The following is a 21,056-nucleotide window of genomic DNA, read 5'->3' on the forward strand; positions in this document are numbered from 1 at the left end:
GCCTGAGTGAACAACCGTCTGTCATCAAATGTTATATGAGTAAGGATCGCTTTTCACTACATCCTCGAAGCTAATTCTGAAAATACCTAAACCCCATCTCTAATGAGTATTTGTATTCATAACATATTAATAATATAATTGGCTTCTTTCTCTAAATAACTAAACTAAAATATTTAATCCAAGAATGTATTCCACACATACTCAAGTGTATCCACTCATGTAGCCAAAAATCTATTATGTCATATGAAAAAAGTAACGCAGTCCTCATACACGCCATGTGGGACGCTTGGCTGGAGAGGCAGTACAGTGTATACACAAAAGAATGGTGCGGTTTCAAACGTTAATAAAAAAATTATTTACCAACTTACATGTGCACAACATACACCGTCAGCGGCGGCAACTCTCAAAGTTTCTCATGCGTTCATTACAATCCTTCAATGTGTGCATCCTGGATCACACGACACACATCCACATGGTAATCAAACTCATCCCACACCAGCGCTGTGGAAAGACATGGTTGAGAAGCACTCGTACATTCCTATGAAAATGTCCAGTTGTAGAATGTAATCGTCATAATTGGTATTCAGTTGGGGTAACAACCAGCTTTCCAACATGTCCAGAAATGAGTCGCTGTCTAAGTTGCTTCAGCGAAGAAAGATGAGCCGTGCACTTTTTTGCTGGACACCGCACAGAAAACGTTGACTTTTGGAGAGTCACGCTGGTGCTCGGTTCCCCAGATACGGACATCGTGTATGTTCACCTTGCCACTGATGTGGAATGTGGCTTCATCGGAGAAGATCAGTCTTTCGACGAACCCATCTTCCTCCATTTTAAACCGCATCTCCTCGCAAAAGCCTCGCCTTTTCACTTTGTCTGATGGTTTAAGGGCCTGCACCAATCGCAATCTTGTACGGTTTGGCATGTCCAATTCCATGCTTCCTCTAGCCACTGACTTGCGGGGACTTCGCTGAAACGCCTCACGAACTCTTTCAATGTTGTCATCAGTCATACGAGGTCGACCAGGACTCTTGCCTTTACACAAGCATCCAGTTTCTACAAACTGTCGGTACCACCTGCTTATGTTATTCTTGTGTGGTGCGTCTTTTTGAAACCGTGCACGAAACTCACGCTCTGGACACCTCAAAACGGAGCACACAGAAAGCCTTCTCCTGCTGCAACGCCATCTTTGAAACTGGCCACGCAGTAAGCATGAGAAACTTGGACAGTTGCCATGTTCACAGCACCTGTTACTACTAGACACTATATTATCTTCACATCAAATTTTATGTCTTCCCTTCGGGGTTTTTTTCATACCCAAAATCCGTATTCACTTGTAATTTCTAAGTCATCCCCGATTTTTACCACGATTAATACTTTATTTCTGGATCCTCTGCAAGTCCGCGGTTCAACTACCGACAGCGACACAATCAAGTTCGGTCCAATTCAATAATATACACAGAAGATACCGTGAATTTTTCCTTCGGGTAAAACCGGCTGGAACGTGATGCTGTCCACGTATCTCTATCTAGCTAGCTGTTAAAGATGCACGTACCTAAACCTTCAATAACCCATACGCCTTCATGCCGTAGTGCGTAATTAAACACGGACGCAACTTATATTTAAAAAGAAATTAGTCTATCCCGTGTAAGTAATAAGATGATGAGAAAGAGCGAGAAGATGAAGATTTGCAATTCGTTTTCCTTCAAGGATGGAAACAAGGACTTCATTAGATAAAACCTCTCAACTACGGGATACTGGCAAAAACTAAGCTACAAACTACTTCTACTGCAACATTGAAGAGATAAATTTCACCCACCAGCGATGAACTGGAGGTTTCTTAGATGACGTCGTCGCTGGACATGGCAATCGTCCGTTGTTTCTCGTGTCGTCTGCTACAAGTTCACTCACGTTTCAGAGCTACGCGCTGCCTCCATTCACAAAGCAATGAGCAATTTTAGTTGACTTCTTTTTTTTGGGGGGGGAGGCTCTCTATGATTTCTGTATTATTTGATTTATATATAATATGAGCGACGTTCTTTGCAAATGACTTGACAATGCAAGCTTTCATAACTCTGAAAGAACAAGGGAATTAATAGAAAGTGTCGGATGCAAAGTTGAATTTTTGCCACCAAACTCGCTAGATTTAAATCCAATTGAGAACTTTTGGTTTGCCATCAATGCACACTTTAATTTGCTAGTACGCTACTATATAATTAATAATTATAATGTAACAAGTCATGGAAATTTTAGCTGCTGTTAAAATCTGATCTCATTGAAAGTCAACTCATATGCGAAAATTTAAAGACGAAATAGTGACATGTCGTTCTTCTACCTGTTATAAAGGGAGATGAAAACAGAGGTATACAAGCAAGTGTTACAGTTTTCGATGTTTCTACAATCGGAAAAAATAAAAGTACAAGTTATTTATTTATTTATTTATTAAATAACATCTTGAACATATAACAATCTGAAAATTTCATTTAAAATCTCAGTGGCGGCGTTTCAATTATTTCGGCTTCAAAAAGCCTGTATTATTTTATTCACATGTTATTTGTATGTGATTTCGTTGTCCACTACGTCTCGTCCCTAATTTCAGTGTGGATCTCCCATCAATCCACACTTTAATGTCATAGTACTGATGCCTACGATACCATAAATCTCAATCACTTTCACTGAATGAACTTTGTCTGCGTCAGAGGTGGTTAAATTTGGACTGTACGTCTGTCCTGCAATATGATTGTAATCTAAGGGCAAAGCTATGTAAATAAAGAACGATAATGTAGTTTTCAGCCCCATGAAATTTTCCAAATTTAAAATCTTCCCCGCTTTATAGTTTGTGTTAGCAGACGCTTAAGTCACCTCAAAATTACTTAACTTGAAAAGCTAGCCGTTACTCAGATCATCAAAACAGAAAATCCCCACTTTTTAAAATCCTCAATATCTTCTATATATGCTTTAGCAAATCCCACCACTGCAACTTAACGCATGGTCTGTGACCTCACACCCTCAACATTTCTAATATTGTGGGCAAACTAACTGCGTCTTTGCTGGATTCCGCTGATATTCCGTTGCAGCGCAGCGGCTGGACTGCAGGGTCGATGATGTTGTTAGTGGTTAAGAATGCATGCAGCTACAACTCTACTCTAACCCGTCTATCCTCTGAGGGTAGGAAGAAGGCGAAAAAGAAGAAAAGAAAGAAGAAGAAGAGTAAATAGAAAGAATCTGAATTCATTTTGCTCAAGGGATGGAAACAGCAAAACATTAATTGGAGACTCAAAATTAAGGAACATTGGAAGGAGTTTAACCCCTGCACCCCAGGCGTTAGTCGTGTGTTAATTTAAAATTAAAGTAATTCGTTTCACTCGCCAGCAAAGATGGCAGAAACGAAATATGCCGGAGAGATGACCGCCGACACTGGAAACACGACAAGAGTGCAGCGTCCGGGTTCCCCGGAGCGTGTAGACGCAACCGCACGGGTGAAAATGCCATGAAGATCCTCCTCTGAGTTTCGGAACCACGAAGATTCACTTGCCGTTCCCCTGAAACCAGACAGAATGTCCCATATAATGACAAGAATTTATATGTAGGGTCTGAAGCTCCATATTATTCATATTAACATTAATTACGATGATAGCAAACCAAATTTAAACATAACCGTGTGTTGTTCATTAATATTTACAACTTTTATTTATCAGACTAGAAGACAAAAGATTCTAAATTCATGGTCAACGTTATTTTGATTAGAACATACAAACAGCTTGGTTGAAAGTTATCTCCTAAACACAACACACTCTTTTCTGAAATGCTAGACTAATTATAGAAAAAGCACTCATTAAAAGCAGCTTCGGGGGGGGGGATGCGGGTATTATCTGTCCCGACACTACGCCTCGGCCTCGCAAGATAGAAATTTGTGCCTTACATCTTCAATCTGCGCGTAAATTGTTATCTCCTGTTCTCACTGTGGTGATTGTGATGATTAATTTTACCGACGTTTAGGAAATGATATTGCTACCTCCATCATAACAGCGATGATGGTGGGCCCTTATGATGACGCAACATCACAAAAGACATTCATAAAACATTTTTCGGTTATGATTATTTGCTCCCAAGCGATTTTGGACCTTACGGGATAACATTTATAAATAACCGTTGCCATGGTAACGCTGCTAAGAGATGTTGGGTCTAATCGGATAATTCTTATGATTATTATTGTTTACTACTTTACATTTTTGCCGTCATTCTTAGCGGGCAATTTATTAGTCTTAAAATTTTGTCCGTTATACCCCATAAAATGGCATGATTCTTCTAAAATATGAACTTGAAATTACATTGAATAAAGCGATAGCTGTCTACATTTAATGTGTCTTAAAATATGCTTCAGAATACTAAAAAGGACGAGAAAGATCTCTAACGATTGTCTGTCGACGGGGAGAGATTCGAACCCGAAACCTATCGAGTAGGACAACTCAATATTTATTTCTTTTATGTTTACTTACCCAACTCTCCTGATCTGTGGAACTAACCCTGACCGATCATTAAACAGACTACGTGCATGATGAGGGACCATACATCAAAGGAAGACAGTGATTTCTATCTACACCAAGACATTCCAACAGCACCAGGTTCTAGCCAGTGTGCTCAACGGTTAAACGGGTACGGGGTTACTGCGACCTGCTGTAAACATCTGACCAGTTAACGACGTATTACGGAACAGAGAATGACGTCCACATGTTCATAATCCCATGCTCTGGCAAAACAGATACGGGTGTAATTTGTCAATATTCGATTTAAAAGAAATTGGATAATAATCATTTTATGCGGAAAAGTTTACAAAGATATGAGAGACTCAAACAAGGAACAGAAATGTGATTAGTCCGTGAAACATTAAACAAGAATAATCTCTTTTAAAATTGACATATTGCAGAGGATATAGAGTCTGGATGTAATGACTCATACGACCCGGATTTAAAGAAATCAGATATTATTCGTTCAAGTATCATGTGGAGTAACAAATATTTCCGAGGAATATATTTCTTCCATCCTCAGGGCTAAAGATCGGTGAGCATTAATGTTACATTCTACAACATTAGGTGTAACTGGGAGGATAATATTAAAATTGTTCTTACGGAAGTACTTTTCAAGGTTGCGAAATGGATTAATATGGCTCAGGAAAGACACCAGTGACGGGATTTTGTGAACACTACGCTGAACTTTCCATTCAAGGCGGATAATTTGACTGGCTGAGCCTATTGTTAGCTTCTAACTCCCACCTCAGAAATTCGCAAGACTACCTTTGATGGTCATATCGATGGCAAAGCATGTAAAATTTAAAAAAGAAAGTAGTATGGCATCTGGTGTCATTTCAATAAAATAAATTCTTTCTAAAATAATTAATAATGCCATACACGCATACGATAAAAATAGAAATTAAAGTCTCACTGATTATTACAGAAATTTGGACATATAATAATAATAATATTTGCTTTAAAGGGTTATTTTGATCTGGGACCATGCACAGCTACTGTATAACTCACAGTCGAACGCACGTATATGTACGATGGTGTCCGACGCTACCAGAAGCTTGCTGGAATATCGGCTGGATACCGGCCCTGCGATACGACCTTAAGGTCAAAACGTGCCCCCCATTTCCAAACAACCATTCGCAGTCAATACTCTTCGTTTCTAACACGTACTACTAACATTACACAGGCCGATTTTCGTCAAATTCGATATTAACTGTATGTCACTATCTGTTACCTTCCATTGGTACTATCAGCCATGACCCTCGTTATTAATTTATGTATTAAAAGTACAAATCCACGATTAAGAATATCCATAAATTTAAACTTGCATGCATCTAGGACAAAAAATTCTGAATGGATTAGGCATTGGACAAGGCAGGTAGCTCCAAAATTGACTTTCGATATTACGCCCGTGCGCACAGACATGTTTAATTTGTTACCATGCACTTGGGCAAACATTACACGGATCCCTAGGGTCAAATCAACAGGTCACGCCGCCATTGTGCCAATTCTTTCAAGTACTGCATAATTTTTTGAAAGCGTCTCCACGAACAGCGGAGAATTTTATGGAAGTGCATTAAGACGCACTCTTTCAACCAAGGTCAACAGTTCATGACACGAAATAACAGAAAAAGATAATTATTTGTCTGAATTCGATTCCACAAGGAATTTAATCCATGGTTACACGTGATATGAGCAATGCGACAAAGTTGGAGAATGTGTAATATTCCTAAGAATTCCATTCACGCAGTGCATTTATTGAGACTATCTGCTGGTTTCTTCCAGCTTAAAACATGTTTTCAAACACGGCAGCAATTTCTTTCTCGTACTGAACACGTACACGTGTTCAACTTATCAAATGGGACACGAAGTGCTGGAAACAGCGACTTCTTCAAGTTTTGCTATTATTCTCGAGACAATGTTCAATGGCGCAACAAATATTCGAGCTGAGGAACGACTGGATTTTAGAGCAACACACACCTGAACGCGGTCCTAAATTCGTCAGAATCTGTCGAGAATCGATGAACCAATTTACTGTAACCTGAGTGTCAACCCATCCTAATCTTCGGAACTTATTAAAAACACAGACAGACAGACAGACAGAGAGAGAGATGCTTCAACTAAGTTAACAGTCCTATAATATTTCTTGATGATTTAGACAGGCGTAATACTTCGTTTCTCACTCTGTAAGACAATCCGAACTTGAAAACACTTAGGGAAAGAGATTCAAGAACATTATTTACAAGCGAGTGGGGCGAAGTAATACTGATAAAGAAAAAGGTATGTAAACGGTACATTAAGCCTTCAACAGAGAATGCTTAATACCAATTAGTTCAATTCTGAAAGTTTACTTCAACGTATGTACCAAGTGTTTTATTTATGATGCCTTTTATATTTATGGATTTTCTATGATTCTCACTATAAACAACGATCATTTCCTTAAACAGCGTTAACCAGTTGATCTTCGTAATGGTGAAGAGTTGTGTTTTCTTCGAGGTACGGACTGGATTCTTAAATATAAATCAGACGAACTATGATTCTCGGAATAAATAGCGATCATTTCCTTAAACAGCGTTAACCAGTTGATCTTCGTAATGGTGAAGTGTTGTGTTTTCTTCGCGGTACGGACTGGATTCTTAAATATTATTCAGACGAACTATGATTCTCGGAATAAACAGCGATCATTTCCTTAAACAGCGTTAACCAGTTGATCTTCTTAATGGTGAAGTGTTGTGTTATCTTCGCGGTACGGACTGGATTCTTTAATATTAATCAAACGAACTATGATTCTCACTATAAACAACGATCATTTCCTTAAACAGCGTTAACCAGTTGATCTTCGTAATGCTGAAGAGTTGTGTTTTCTTCGCGGTACGGACTGGATTCTTAAATATAAATCAGACGAACTATGATTCTCGGAATAAACAGCGATCATTTCCTTAAACAGCGTTAACCAGTTGATCTTCGTAATGGTGTAGAGTTGTGTTTTCTTCGCGGTACGGACTGGATTCTTAAATATAAATCAGACGAACTATGATTCTCGGAATAAACAACGATCATTTCCTTAAACAGCGTTACCCAGTTGATCTTCGTAATGGTGAAGAGTTGTGTTTTCTTCGAGGTACGGACTGAATTCTTAAATATAATTCAGACGAACTATGATTCTCGGAATAAGCAGCTCACAAAACTAGTCGCGTCCCTGGCAGACGGTTAATCCAAATCAATACAGACTCCGTACGCAATACTCGGTCCACCTAACACCAACAGCATTTCCTTACGAAATTTATCCAACAGAAATGAAGTAAGGACGACCAGTCAGTTTTTAAAATTTCTGTGTTTATACACGAAGAGAAAGGCCTTGACCAGTTAAACGACTGTCAGCTACACGATGACTGCCGTACATGTTTACAAGACAGACGCAAGAAACTGGTCTCATACCGCAAGTGTGCGTGTCCATCACCGGACACGCAACGTCTCTGCGATTGTCAGCATTTTCTCCTTTTCCAATCTTTCCCATCAACAATTCTCAAATGATCTGTAACTTTTCCTTTCTGTTTCCAACTCATAAAAGAACTCGATTCCTTACCGTACGTAGGGGGTTTCAAACATTCTTTGATTTTTGACGATATCGGTACCTTCGCGAAATCCCATCCACGTAGACCAGGTTTTACTCAGACACTACATTACCGTCGAGACATACTAATTTCTAATTTCCCACAGAACACTATCTACGAAAGTCATTATAATTTTGAATCAACCTCGAAATAATACATCACCGTACTCACCCGAGTCCATCGCTCACTGGTGCCTCATCGTTTCAGACGTCTCGAGCCAGACGACGTCACAGAGCAGCGTCCAGGAGCGAGACGTGGAAAAATCTTCTGGTTCAGAAATTCACGACGGCGATGAAGAATGATGATATCATAATCACCGTGAATGTGAAGAGGGCTCCGCCAATCACCTCAAAGCAGACATAATGACAAGAATTTATAATTACGTCGCTTCTGTACGTACGCTCTGAAACTCGATCAGTGGGCATTATCTGACAATTTCTCATTGTACTCACCGGAGTCCTTAGTTCGCTGCTGCTGTAATATAATTTTCGGGTTGTCGTGTTAGCGACCTCACGATGTAAGCGGCCGTCATCCTCACCGCTCCGTAAACCTCAAGTCTTGAACGAGTGTCACGTGGTTGTTACCACTGACCTAGAAGGAGACGGAATGCGTGGGCAGAATCACAGAACAATCAAAACGTAAAATAAAATAATATCTCAGAATACTTAGTTCAGTATTGCAACGTCATTTCAGCCATCTTGTCTTGTGTGACGTATGCCAAGTCACGTTGTATCGGTAACAGCACGCAATATAAGTTTTTCTCTCAACGTACTTTCAGAACTCTCTACTTCAGAGGACGGAATATTTCATGCAACTCACCTTGAATGACTTAAGTAGGCTCGCGTTGTACAGGACGTAGCACCCGAGGACCCACAACAGGACACATGTACTCTCGCATGTGCGTGTCACAGTCCTTGAGAAAAATATATAGACGATCTTATATCACTCCACTTTCTCCATGGAAAAGCGACGTAATTCACCTGTAAAGCCGCCAGACAGAAATGCCGATAAGTCAGGGTCGTTATCTATCCGACCAGGTTAAATCTGTATTCATTATGATAAGGTCAAATCCAGGAGTCAATTATAATCAATATTACAATTTTCATCGCTTTGTGCTTACATTACACGTACAGTGAATGGAAAAAGAGGTGGAAATCCACACAATAAGAATTTATTATTATTATTTTCGCTTCAGATTTCAGGATTAAATTTTCAATGGTGCAAGGGTTAATAAAATCTAACTCAAAGACGTTTGTAATTTCTAGAGAAAATCGGTTAGTATTTTCACTATCACGAAATCGCCTGCATTCTTTAGAGCTTCGTACTACCACCACGAAACCTTCAACAACTCTTTGGCTGTCGAATAAATCGAGAATTAAACCAAACACAAGCTGAGACGTAATATCAAAATGGCCGACTGAAGCCCCAACTTACCTAAAGACTGCGTACATACGCGCTGTACCGAAGCAGGAGACAGACAAACGGAAAGAACTCAACTTGTTCGAGGAAACAAGTTTCGCGGAGCATGCTGGGAAAGGCAAAGATGAAAAACTCATCCAACGCGTGTCGGCAGAGATGACTAAGGGGCAGATAAAATTATACGTCCAGTAATAAAACACTAAAAGCGAAAATACTACGAGCAGCGAAAACTCAATGATTTAATCGAATGAAACCAAATCGAGGGACCGAGGATCCTGTAAATGGTCGTACAGAATAAAACAAGGCTCAAAAACATAAAATAAATGGCACCGTCCTCTGTGCGGGAACATCGGGACCCACCACAAGCGCCGTCCCGCACAGAGGGCGCAAGAGGTTATTTTGCTTTAAGAGGTTTGTTTTAAGTTCCTATGACCACTTAGCGGCTGGGGTTGAGCCCCCCTGTCGGTATTATTCCATATCAATTACCGCGCTTTCGTTGCTGGTACTATTTTCGAATTTTGAGTGGTCCTCTCATTATACCTAATCTTACTATGTTCCTGCTATATCCCCTAGACAAGATCTGTTGCCAGGTCGGTTAGTCGAAAGAGTTGAACGACTCGCCTCGCCCACGAGGTCCTGTTTTGCGTAGCGTGCGAGCGCAAAGCCAACGAGTTGGACTCGTCCGACTCGGGTGGTTCGTTGGAACCCGGCGCCCGGGCCATTGTCCGGAGCCGGGTCCGCGCCTCTGCTCGCTCAAGAAACGGCCTGGGCCTCCACCTCCCTTCGTGGGGTTAGGGCGCGGGGGTTAGGGCGCGGGGGTTAGGGCGCGGGGGTTAGGGCGCGGGGGTTAGGGCGCCCGTTTTGAATTCTGGTTGTGGATCCTATGTGGGATAATATGGGGATTTTTGGTGGGGAATCCTGCAGGATCGTGGGTAATATTATGTGGTGAATCCAGGGGAATATCCTGGGAATCATGGGTTGCGATCGTGGGAAATTCTGTTGGAAATGTTTGGTGGCAGATTCTGCTAGATCTGGGTAGGGAATCCTTGGTGGGGATCCTAGGAAATCTGTGGGGAATACTAGGATGGTCATGGGGAGTCCTGGTAAATCCGAGGAATCCTGGAGGGGGTTGTAGGGGATCCTAGAGGTGATTGTCTTCGGGGATCCTGCCGTGATCCTAGAGGGCAGTGTCCAGGGAATCCTGGGGTCCTAGGGGATCCTGTGGTTCCTGGGATATGGTGATGCTGCAGGGATCCTGAGGGGATGGTCCCGGGGGGGCGATCTTGGGTAGGGGTGATCATGAGGGTTGGCCCAAAGAAGGGGATAGCCCTGGGAAGGGGTGCGACTGGGGTAGTGGCCCTGGGGTAAAGGGTGTGGCCCTAGGGTGGCTGGCTAGCAGAAATATTGGTGAGAAGATATAACCTTGAGATTTTTTAAGACCAGTATCTACGAAACTATTGGGCCGAATTTGTCGTGGCTTCCTTGACCTATACGTGACCTCATTTTGACATGAGTATGGTCAATCAGGTATTTGCCGTTTGGCATAAATACGTATGACCTTGAGAATTTTAAAGACCTCTATCTGGCAAACTTTTGGGGCGATCTTGTCTTGACTTTGTCATGACCTTGACCTAACAGTGACATCAATGTTACAAGAGAATAATCACTCTGATAACTGACGAAGATGTGAGGGCGAAATAATGTACAACAGTGGTCCCCAACGCGGTGCCCGCGTTGATACGGAAAGAGGTTATACTGAATAATAAATGCCGTTCAACCATGAACATTATAAAATCAAAGCACAGTTCTCTACGTACTAATGCCCATCTTGACGATTGCGAGCAGCAACATCATCCTACTCTTCCAAATTTGTAAAACTGGCCGCTGAAATGCAGCGCCAAACATCACACTAACTTCCCACTTGGGTAATAATAATTGTACTTATAAAAGTACGTATTTTTTATTGCGTGGTTTCTTGTATCAATAAACGTCGTGTTCTTTTGTGTATTATTTGGTGTCCGTATCTTATTTGTCCAGAGAAAACAAAATTTGGCTTTGTTAATTGGTTGGTGCCCGCCACAATCTCATAAACTCTCAAATGTGCCCTTGGGCAAAAAAAAGGTTGGGGACCACTGACGTAGGGCAATACATGCCAAACATTATCATCAGTGCGTTTGGTGTAATCACGCACGTCTGCTGATATCGAAGTTTCAACGTTCCTACGTGCGGATATCCGTATATCCCATGTACACATAAGATCGAGATTAGATACATTTCTTTTGTACATTCATATTTATTTATGACGGACTTTGCTCGACTGTCTTAACTACCACGCACCGTGGGACATAGCCGCAGAGCTCGACCGTCCATGTACGACGCAGTGCGAAGAATGAAACAATAAGAGAAGGGGGGAACTCCAAATTAAAATATAAATAAACATCACGTACAAGCAGCTTACCGTGTCTCGTTTGTGTGCGGTAGTTGGCTGCCTGAGTCAAAGTCACACGGTGCGTAATATCTGACTGTCTAACTTCTTCGGTGCGTGCTACTTTCCGCGTTGCCTGACAGCACAAGTCCCTCGGCGATACCGACTACATAAGAATAAAATTAAGAATATATAAATACGCATGTGTATATAAATATGCATATATATTTTTGAGAGAATAAGAAATTTTGGTAGAATCAAAAAAGAGTAAAAACATAATATAATAAGAAATCACATAAAGTACGTTGCCGTGGCTCCTGTGTGCGCGCGCGAGTGCGGTGCATGCTACTTGGTCGGTCGAGTTCCGAGTCAATGTCCGGCGGTGCGTCGTAGTTTTCTGTAATGCTTGGCACCACAAACCCCTCGGCGATACCGACTTGGTAAGAATAAAAAATAATATATATATGCATACATACGTTTTTATGTACGTATTTATATATATTTTTGCAAATAAGTGTTAGTGAGCTGTCAAGGGGAGGCTGCCCGTGCCTCTGGCGGCAGCCGAGGAGCCGACTGCCGGCCTGCGGACCCCGACGACCGGCGATTGCTGATTTACGGGTGGCTCAGAACGCAGTGCCGCGAGCGAGGCAGGCCTCGAAGAGGGGACAGATACAATGGTCGGCCGGTCGCCGGGAACTCTTTCGCGGGAAAGGCCCCATGGCCAGCCCGGCCGAGACCGTGAGAAGCAGAGATTGGGTGCTGCACAGACGGAGTCTCGCATGGACTGGGTGTCATTCAACGTTTCTGGTAGGTATAGAATGGGAAAAATTTCGACATTTTCATAATTTTTTTAAAAAAAACTAAAATTGCTGGAAATTGTCAAAAAAAACAACACAAAACCCAAAAATTTTGAATTATTTCAAAATTTTTTGAAGTTTACATTTTTCAAATTCTTTAAGCTTTCTGCGTCCTTTCGAAGTAAAGAACTATATTGAGGAGACTTTATGGCCTTACAATTTAATGACATTGCACATTAAACAACAAAGGTCCTAATACAGATCCTTGAAAGTTACCAGACAATAAATCAAAAGGAAATGACAAAACTTCAGAATAACGTACTTGCGAATGTCTGCTGGTTAGGTAACTAAGAAATCAATCATATATCCAGCAGACAGTTCATAGTCACCAAGTTTGTGCAAACGTAAGACATGCAAAACAACACTGATAAATGTTTTAATATTTGCCGTCAAATCACAATTTTTAATAAGATGATAAAATATAAAATATTTAAAATATCATTTCACGTTCCGCATCGAATGATCGATTTACAAATTGGAACGTCTCTTACGACATGTTTCGGTTATATTTAACCGTCTTCAGGTATAAATTAGATTGGTAAATTTAAAACTCGAATTACAATCCTTTACAATGTTATGCAGTTTATGAAAGATGTTCTTATCAGATTACTCTTATATATTAGAACGAAGGTATTGTTTTTTATATGGCGTGGTTCATCTGATGTTCAATATTAGTCTGTAAAGCAATGATTTAAAGAAAACATTAATAAATATGGAGTAATATAGAAAACAAAATGATAAAATCAACATAAAAGGCATCATGTACACATAAGATCGAGATTAGATACATTTCTTTTGTACATTCATGTATGTCTGAAGGTTGATATGGGTTGCCATTATCCACACATTGAAGGCAGATTCATATTTATTTATGACGGACTTTGCCACAGTACGTACGTGTTTGCCGTGTGGTATTCTACGTCCATACAGCATCCAGTTGATGTGATGTGTCCAAATGGGGGGGGGGGAGGGAGGAGATCATAAATGCAGAGGGAGTTAAAGAGAGAAAAGTAATGCCGCACCAGCTTGGCCCAAAAGTTATATTCTGAGCAAAAAATTTCGAAAAGGAATTCCCACAGTGGCAAAGCGTGACTTTTTCAAAAGTGTTGGCCAAACCCCACTCCGGGATGGGGGTCAGGGGAGTTAAAACTTTGGCAGTTGAGTTTTTGGATCGTAATTTATCTTCCATGATGAACAATTAAGTGTTAGCAGTCGAGGTTTGGCTAGCATCTTAGCTTCGTAGGTCATGTAATCCTCTACTTACCCCCTCAAACCAGAACTAAATTGTAAGATTTGAGGTTTCCACAGCAGATATTGTTTCTGTCATAATTGCGTTTGCGCAAATAGACTGGGAGCTTACGCCTGAATGAGGTACCCATCAACGCTTGTAGGGGGAGGTATTCCCATATGTCATTTCAGATAAATCCATTAAAACAGCACACCCAAGTTACTGCTATTCTTATGGGCACACACTCCAGAAGCATCTATACGTTAATGTGATTAAGTCAAGGTTCTTTACAATGTCTTCCGTGGTTTAATGCGTCACTGGGACATACGATTGTGTGGGTCGTATTAACCCGGTCAGTATCGCACTCCATTGCAGCATGCTGCCACTACAAACAGTCCTACATGTCGGGTGGGATATCTAGTTGCTACAGGTTGCAGCGTGAACTTGTAACTTAATCAGTACACGAACTGTAAAGAAGTTCTTGACATAATCTCGCACAGTGCTAGGACAATGGATGTAAAATAAAATGTCGTACCTTTAGTTGCAACGAAGGTAACTGTTGCGAGTAGCGCCAACTGGGACAATCATAATTAATAAGAAAGCTGGCCATGTCGTTGACCGATTGACTAACTAACTAGATGGCTTACCGAACCCGAAGGTTCATCACCGAATTAACCAAAGCTCTGTCCTGGGCCAACAAAATCCAGTCTCCTTCAACTCCTATCTCCCACAGATCCCGCCTGACATTATCCTCCCATCTACGTCTAGGTCTCCCCAGCGGTCTCTTCCCTTTAGGCTTCCAAACCAGTACCCGGTGCACACCTCTTGTCCCATCCATGCGCGCTACATGCCCAGCCCATCTCATTCTTCTCGACTTAATCAGCCTGACAATATTTGGGGAGGAGTACAGATTTTTAAGCTCGTCATTGTGCAGTTTTCTCCACGCCCCATCGTCTTCCCTCCTAGGCCCAAATATCCTCCTCAACACCCGATTCTCAAACACCTGCAATCTGTGTTCTTCCCTCTGAGTGAGAAGCCATGTTTCGCACCCATACAAAACAACAGGCAAAATTATTGTCTTGTATATTTTAATCTTCAGGTTCTTAGAAATCAGACGGGAAGACAAAATATTTTGGACTGAGAAGTTGCAAGCATTTCCGGAATTTAGTCTCCTCCTAACTTCGTCGTGAGCATCATTTTGAATCGTTTTTGTTGTTCCCAAGTATTTGAACTTTGTAACCCTTTCAAAGGATTTATGAGCCACCTTAATGTCTGTCGGGTACATCATCGTGTTCACAAAAGTCCGCCACCGGGGTCTATCCTGAGTCAGTTGCATCCAGTTCACTCCATTGAGACCCCATCTCCGTAAGATTCGTGTTAATGTTATCTTCCCACCTACGCCGAGGTGTTCCCTTCAGGCCTTGTAAACTTTCAACTCGCCCTAAAAACATCGGCTGAGGAGCTCGTCATGCATTTTTCTCTATTATCCGTCCCACCTTCATTTTGGGTCCAGACATCTTCCTCGACACTCTGTTCTCAGAGCTCCTCAGTCTATGTTCCTCCCTCAATGTGAAAGACCACGTTTTGCACCCATAAATACTTTGCACTCAATAATAGCAAGCATTCCCCGGATTTAATCTGCTGATGTAGGAGATAATGAGAGGGAGATTCTTCGATATTTATTCCTCTAAATCCGGAATAAAAATTTCTTTCAGCTCCCTAAAACGCTTTAATAATGTCCATGTATCAAGAGATGTAAAGTGTTAGAATTATTGTTCAGAATATAAACCCCACTTCTTAAGATCCATTAATTTTTATTAAGATTCTGGGATACGAAACACCTTTCATTCCTTTAAAATATTAATTGCCTACTGGAATATTCTTTTATTATCAATGTTGCCGTGAACAAACAGAAGTCAATCTAATGTTACTTGAAATTGTGTTAAAAAAGTTTAATTCTCTTACAAGAGTTCACAAATTCAGACGAAAACATTAAATGTGATGAACATTAATAATAAATAGGAATCCCTTATCTCAAACTTTGTTCAATTGTAAGAGACCATGACGTCCACTGTCAATGATCGATCTAATCAAAACTAAAACGGAGAGAGTGGAGGGCAGGAGCACAGATTTCTTAATAATTCTTTTAATAGATAAGAACTTGCGATATTCTATATTAGTAAGAATTGCCACAAACAACATATTCCCTCCACCTAACATTTACCTGGGCAATACTCGTTACAGCTGAATCTAAACGGTGACAAGCCGCTGCATCCAGTCTGTACAAAAAGTCATTATTTCAAGGTCACCAACTCTGAAATGACAAATGTTCATGTAAAAGACAGATCAATGAAAATGTCACCTTATATTTTAAACTGCGACAGTAGCTCAGTCTCTTGTGTGGAAGGAAACGATCTTGGATGAAGATAAGTGCAAAATTCCTCTGACAGCATAGCCGAGTTTCCAGGAAATTCCAAAGTGCAATGTCCGTGACATTCCGCATGAAACCAGGTTCATTCAGAATGGAGTTGCCTCTTTCCACATCCTACGTCATTAGGAACCCTGCTTATTCCAAACTGCATTACAACACTGATATTTAAACACCGCAACCTATCTGCTGTCACACCACAGCGACCAGAATGGCATATCCAGATCACATCAGGTGTTCCGAGTAAAGGTGACGATTCTGAAGAAAAAGTAACACACACATCGCGAAGACAAGTTTACTGCAATTACTGTCATCATCATTATTGCCATCTTCTTCCAAACATCTAATCTGCCATATGCAACTTCCGTGCTCATTCTTTCCCTTTCTGACTGCCTCACTAGAATCGTAACAAACTGGTAATATTACCAACTACAAAACATCAGTGCCTTCCTGGACAAACACGTAGTAACTAGTTTTAACACTTTTCTTAGTATTCAAATTGAGCTGAGTTGTTTTTTAAAGATTACGAGGACGAACAAGACCTCAAAACAATGTAGAAATACACGAATTCTGTCGGCCAATGTACAAACGTTCTAGGCTACGCTTCAGGAAGTTGTCAAATGTCACTTTCATAAATTACAAAGGGACCCTTTCCCCCCCCCCCCAGTAACGTATCCAATGCAACGAATTATGGTCGTATTACGTAGGAAAATGGTGGGGACAAACGAAGTCAAATCAGACGACAAAACGATGAAGTAAAGCAAACGCGAAAAGCCGTTCAATATGACCTTCGTGACTGTGTGTTCGTAAATAATTTGTTTCGGCTACGGTAAAAAAAATGATCATTTCCTTGTTAACCAAAGCAATGCGCCATTCATTATGCTAAACTACGTTCAATTTTTCTGCTACCCTTTTTAAAACAATCCGCACACCTACGCCCACATCTTGGGGAAGATTTTTATTCGAAGTCTTGGTTACTCGTATGGTCACATTTCCAGCAATTACAGAACCAGCAGACAACTGCCTGCCTTCTCTCTGTCGCTCCACACCCAATTCACATAACATGATGGAAGGATGACTGTAAGTGCCAAAGAAACTGGCAGGGTGCTGGGGCCACCAACCCGGTCGCAAATACTTAGACACTCTGTACTGTGGACATGGGGATTCCCCACTAAGTAAAGGAGAGCCACCAAAAATTTCTTACTTTGAGGAAACATCTCTCCATGACACCAGCAGCAGCACTCTCAATGTAACAACTTTAACAAGTAGAAACACAACAAAATAAAGAAAGCAATTCTACAAAACAATATTTTGCATCTGACATTACGTCAATAAACAGTTTTACGAGATGAGTTTTAGTGCACGCTGATTACTGAATTGCCAGCATGTCTACATGAGAATTTCTGATTGTGGTCACAATGTTTATTAAGATCCCGGGACCCCTTCAACATCGTCATCGTATGTTGATTGACTACCCAATAACAAGATCAATAAAACGTGCAACAAACAAAGCTACGTTCTGCCTCCAAGAATCATACGCAAAGGAATCTTCACTCACAGACGGCTCGAACATCTAATATTTTAACAAACATCCTGCAAAAGAGCTGTACCACTTAAAGTCCTCTCCCTTCCATTTCAGCACAGATTCTTACAGTAGTAATACGTTTTAGAAATGAAAGGAGGGGAGACACGGGTTTCGTATTGTATGCATTTCCTTCCTGATTTCTGCCCTCTAAAAAAAATAACTGAGGGTTTCGTGGGTGCGATATGGGAGCCCAAGATGAGAGGAAGGAGGGGTTATGTAAAAATATATTTATGAGGGAGCAGCCAAGGTGGTCAACGAACACCAAACAGACATCATATATCATTTCATTTCCAGGTCAACAATCTTTAACCAAACTAAATGGTCAATAACTCTACATTCTTCCTATAAACAATCTGACTGACAAGACTAACAAATTAGTCTTTCCTAAGCCAAGAACTCTTCACAACCATTTTACACACATAATATAACAATCCTGACAACACCAGCACTGGTACATTGTGACCCACATAAGTGGCACTGCCTTTCTATACTTGGTTCCAACCAACCACACCACTCCTCGATCCTAATGCAAATCCCATCCCCACCCCCAACCATGAAATATACCAGAAGTAATACTGAGCCTCATCACATGTCCATGAGACTGACACCTGACAACTCTCAACTTATGGTTAAGTCTCGAATAAATGGAACCTCTGACAGTCATCTCCATTTTTGCAAGCAAATCCAAATTCATAACGAACACCACACCACAAACTTACAAGTTTTGTAACCGATCCCCTTGCTCAACACAGCAAACTCTAAACTTAAGCACAAGAACAGAAAATATCCCGGCAGCTCCGCTCACTGTGCACATCTCACATGTAACAAAACCTTATCACAAATAGTCACCACCCTCGTCTACAAGCTACACCTAACCTCCAATTTTGGTGTCCTATGAACAATATATTCACTAGAGAATCATGAATGCCTCCAGCGTACCACAGATACTGCAATAATGCCAATCCCTCACCACATTTATGTCTTTCAACATATCAAATCTCACATTTAAGTTCACAACATCTAAAGTACCTAATAAAATTGGACAGACTCATCTCTCTCACACGACAACCACATCAAATACATTCTAATGCTCATGTACTCACACAACGAATGCCTGGTTCAGACCGATATCAGTCTCTTGCGGATTCGAGGTTCCTTCTTTGTCCCAGCAGGTTTAATCTTCTGACATCAAGTCGGTCTGCCAACTGTTGCCGCACGTACTTCAACGCTTCTCTGGCTAGCAGTACGCAGGTCACGTGGTGCTCAGTAGAATCTGAAGGATCATTCTGTTTCTCGTAATCTGCTACTCCCACAAAGAGAAAATACATTCACATTCAAGAAATCAAGACATCACACTCTTCAAAGAACACACAGTTTTACTTCACCAAGCAGTTAACACTCCCACCTTAGCCAATGAACAAGCACCTTCCATTTTCAGAAGACAAATTTTGTCATGTTCATTACAAACCCATTCACAAGTTAACTTTAAATATGGGTCACGACCAGCGACCTGACAAAATCTGAACTCCCTCGCTTACAGATTCATATTGCAACCTTTCTTTCGTCCCCCCCAGCAAATTTAAAACATTCGCCAAGTGGGCCATTATTCCACACGTCATAATACTGCAACTACAAACTCTACAACTCACACACATCACGTCAGACCCACGCAACTTCCGTTGCCACTGATTCAGTGGATATTTAATGAACAGTTCGCTTGCCGTCTGTCTGGAGCCGAGGATGTTGATCGCTGTCTCCAAGATAGGAACAAGTGCCAGGTGTCCCGGCTTACACGGCTCCCTCTCCTCGTGCCCCATTATGACAGCAAGGGAGTCTATAAACACCAGTCGGTCCATGCCCTTCAGGTTCGCCTGTTTTGATGTCATGAAGAAAGGACCTAAATGAAAGATTAAGAAATGGCAAGCCACTACAACACAGCCAACATCTGTAGCACTTCTACTACTAAGGTGAATTCAACCGACAAGGGGCAAGAGGTAGCCGTATCAATTAGATTTATTTTCCATATCACCATTAGTAATGCCACTTTATAATGCCTTCTGGAAGCAAAGGTGGAAACTTCACCGTCAGTAATATAAATTGTTTCAATGTTGAACAATCTAAATTTATAAAACTGAACTCACCAGCTTCCTGTGATATCGCCACCATTGTGTAGTGACAAACAAGGAACACCGTCATAACTCTTTCATGGCTGCAGCAACAAACACTCCTACCAACTTACACAACAGGCCTTACTGGTTTTTCCAGATATGAAGCAGAAATAAGTACGTCAGACGCTTTCAACCAGTTCACGTACTAAATATGGTTTAAAGAGAGATTTCAGGTTCTCACAGTCGTCTTTGGGTTCTAACACCACTTGGACTTACAGAAAACCAACACCGATTACGATTTTTAAACATTTAATGGTTCGCTATATCAGCTGAAGTTATCCTTGTGACTAAGCGCAATGCCATGAGGCAGTGGGAGCATGGAGGTAAACTCCATGCATTCTCAATTACGATGTGCGATCAGAAAGTTTCTAGACTGCGCCTATAAAAACCCGTACACTTATCTCAGGTATTAAATTCATCCATCACCCTCGAAGTAGTTCCCCTGGGAGTGAACACAACGATCCCAGCGCCGCTGCCAAGCCTGGAAGCATCCCTGGAAATCTTTCTTTGTCAGCCTGTCAAGCACCATCTGCGATTCTGCCCGAATCTCTTCTATCGTCTCAAATCTCCTTCCCTTTAGCTGAATTTTCATCTTTGGGAAGAGGAAGAAGTCACACGGAGCTTAGAAAGGAAGTTGGGGTCGGTTCTTGCAAGATCTTTGAGCTCCTGACAAACGAGAAGTCGATTCTGCTTCTGGTCCTCAGACAGGATGCGTCGCATGTGGAGTTCTTCCTTTAGAATCAGCTGACAGGTCCCATAGCCTATCCTAACAATGTCGCACAAGTCGTTGATGGTACGACGTCGATCTT

The 21,056-nt window shown here is 41.3% G+C and overlaps 1 protein-coding gene across 19 annotated transcripts in view; it reads right to left on the bottom strand.

Annotated features, from left to right (window-relative positions):
- Positions 1 to 2,414: 2,414 nt before the first annotated feature.
- Positions 2,415 to 21,056, bottom strand: part of LOC110838891 (GATOR complex protein Iml1-like) — a 60,690-nt gene continuing 42,048 nt past the window's right edge. For 7 of the 19 annotated variants that reach the window (XM_087341158.1, XM_087341170.1, XM_087341172.1 and 4 more), the window contains 4 exons: positions 19,183 to 19,976; positions 16,291 to 16,380; positions 12,015 to 12,147; positions 8,958 to 9,117 (listed from right to left, as the gene is read on the bottom strand). The gene's annotated coding sequence lies outside the window, so the exon portion shown is untranslated. Of the gene's footprint in view, positions 3,540 to 8,308; positions 8,485 to 8,589; positions 8,729 to 8,956; positions 9,118 to 12,014; positions 12,148 to 13,198; positions 13,515 to 16,290; positions 16,381 to 16,428; positions 16,753 to 18,347; positions 19,977 to 21,056 lie in introns of those variants that run through there. The other 12 variants (XM_087341157.1, XM_087341166.1, XM_087341159.1 and 9 more) reach the window with 12 other exon arrangements.

Source organism: Zootermopsis nevadensis, unplaced genomic scaffold, assembly GCF_977971745.1.
Source record: "Zootermopsis nevadensis isolate Lab colony 2312 unplaced genomic scaffold, Znev_1.0 Znev_ptg000064l, whole genome shotgun sequence".
NCBI classification, from domain to species: Eukaryota; Metazoa; Arthropoda; class Insecta; order Blattodea; family Termopsidae; genus Zootermopsis; species Zootermopsis nevadensis.